This window comes from Apis dorsata, unplaced genomic scaffold (assembly GCF_000469605.1).
Source record: "Apis dorsata unplaced genomic scaffold, Apis dorsata 1.3 scaffold_74, whole genome shotgun sequence".
Classification (NCBI taxonomy): Eukaryota; Metazoa; Arthropoda; class Insecta; order Hymenoptera; family Apidae; genus Apis; species Apis dorsata.
In genome coordinates this window covers 2,584,753-2,587,058 of record NW_006263372.1, presented here as the reverse complement: position 1 = coordinate 2,587,058, position 2,306 = coordinate 2,584,753, and the positions used below count along the sequence as shown (strand labels likewise).

General features: G+C 42.8%; 1 protein-coding gene across 8 annotated transcripts in view; it reads left to right on the top strand.

The window, feature by feature from the left end:
* Positions 1-2,306, top strand: part of LOC102680787 (teneurin-m) — a 605,289-nt gene that overhangs the window by 439,293 nt on the left and 163,690 nt on the right. The gene's annotated exons all lie outside the window — the stretch shown is intronic.

Sequence of the window (2,306 nt, the reverse complement as noted above, 5' to 3'; positions counted from 1 at the left end):
GTGGAACGAGCCGCTGGCTCGCCGCTCGATCGACGTTCATCGGGATAATGGGCTTCCGTGTGCAATTTAATAAGCAGAGCCTGTGTTTCTGATTTCGACAGAGGCCGAGCCTCGTTATTGACAGCTAATTATCATCGGTTAGATCGGCACGCATTACGAAATTAAAGCAACAATGGAAAGATATATATATATATATATATATATTCAAACGATGTATTCTCTTTTGTTTAAGAACAGTAATAGAAAGAGGATCGAATATTCAATAAATAAAAATTTCCAAATACCATTTATATATATTCTGATGATGAGTCTCGTGGAATTGGGGCACACGAAATTCTCCAAATAATTCGAATCTCCCACGCTTTAATTTAGGGGAACGCTGTTACGTGTATCATCATCATCGTCATAGCTGTGCGTAATCTTTACACGAATCCATCACGATCATCGATTCTACGTGGGCAAAATCGGCGACGCGTCGTGACGTCGGCCGTGAATCGCCGCGATTCCGCCGTCTCCCCCTCCCTCTCGCATCGAGGTATGTAGGAACGGCGCGTCCTCCTCCTCTCCCTGCCCTCCCCCTCATCACTCTGCCTGATTAATTCATTGCGCGCGGTGTGGGCGCGCGCGCACAGACGCGGCATTCACGCACGCACGTGCGTCGAAGGGTGGTGGAGGGAAATGTTTGGAGGCCCATGGTAACGGTCGGACGTTTTGATTCAATGCTGGCTGGCTGGGTGGGTGGCTGGCTGGCTGGCTGGACGCATTGATTAAATGACTTCAAATTAAAACGGATAGTGCGCCAGGTGCGGGGCGGCTCGTCGTCCCAATTGGAAAATGCGCGAGGTCGCCGTGAATATCCACGAAGAGGGGGAGGAGGAGGTGGCTTTATAAATTTGGACGAGCGAATCGTTTTTGACGACCGAATTTCCTTGAAATAGACCGACCGATCGATGGAACTGTGTCCTCCTCGCCCCGTTAAAATAAATAGGTCGATAAGTGTCCCCTGTGTCGATCCCAGAAGGAATTATGGAAAGGGGTGGTGCGTCGTCGAAATTGATCTTTTGTTTTATCATCTTTATTCGTGATGGTAATTTTGAACGCAATTGGGGAGGGAAAAGAATTTTCATCGCAAGATTTCTTGTCATCGGTTGCACTCGATACGTGGCGACGGGGAAAATCGATGTGTTCGATTTGATCCAAGTATGGGCGAGTTATATGGATGGGGGAGAGGGGAGATGATGTCGAGTATTCCAATTTAGGATTGATTGGTTTTGTCAGTCGATGCGAAGGAAATCGGTGGAAATAAGTGGTCTCTCGAATTTGCTCTGGAATTTTATGGAACGAAATTAACGAATAATTTTTTTGGGATAACAAGCAGAACGGTGTTCTTGCGGAATATTATTCGGGAATTATGGTGGATCGAGTTCCGTCGTTTAATACGGGATAGGTACGAGAGGTAAAATAGGGGATGACGGTGGCTGTTGAGTGAAATTTGATTCTGTTGGAAATATCGGATACGAAAGTAAAAATATAGGTTAAAATATATAACATGGATGGGGTGGGATGAAAGCTGGGGTATGAGATATCTGTAGAATTCATCCTTTTCGAAAACATCGACATGATAAAATACACTTTTTATCAGCCAGTCACAGTTTCATATTTTTCCCTCTTTTTTTTCTTTTTGCTTTTTTCTCCTTTTCTTTTTCCACTTCTTGCCTCTTTTCTTTTCTTCCTTTTTTTCTTTTTTTTCTCTTCTTCTCTCTCTCTTAAGAATGCAGTTCTTACGAGAATACACTGTACTTTCTTCTCAAGAAAAATCAAGCATGTAGCACTCATTTCTTCCACGGGACGCGTTCCAGATTCTGGATAGCGTACATTATGAAACTATCACCATTACTGCGAGTTTCACTGCGAATGTTCAGCTCGAATGTCCTCTCCGTATTCGCGTGCATTAATATAACGGAATGCATTAATGTGAACATCGAAAAATATTTCCATTTACAAGTCGAACAGTTGGTACGTTGCTTGCGCACGATTCGAAGATTTGATTCCAGTTTCTCTTCGAATATATTATTAATCTGTTCATATCAATGTATATTTTACGTAAGCAACGATTTCGACGTTGTTTTTTTCCCCGATTGAAACTAAAATATCCTTATGCGCGAGTATTTATCGTATAATTTACCTTAAAACTCGATTTAAAAACTCGTATTAAAATTAGGAAAAACTTTCAATCGCTGTAACTTCGAAGATAGCAACTTCCGGTTAACGAGTAAAAGACCGATAGAAGCGCGGGACTTTGCCCT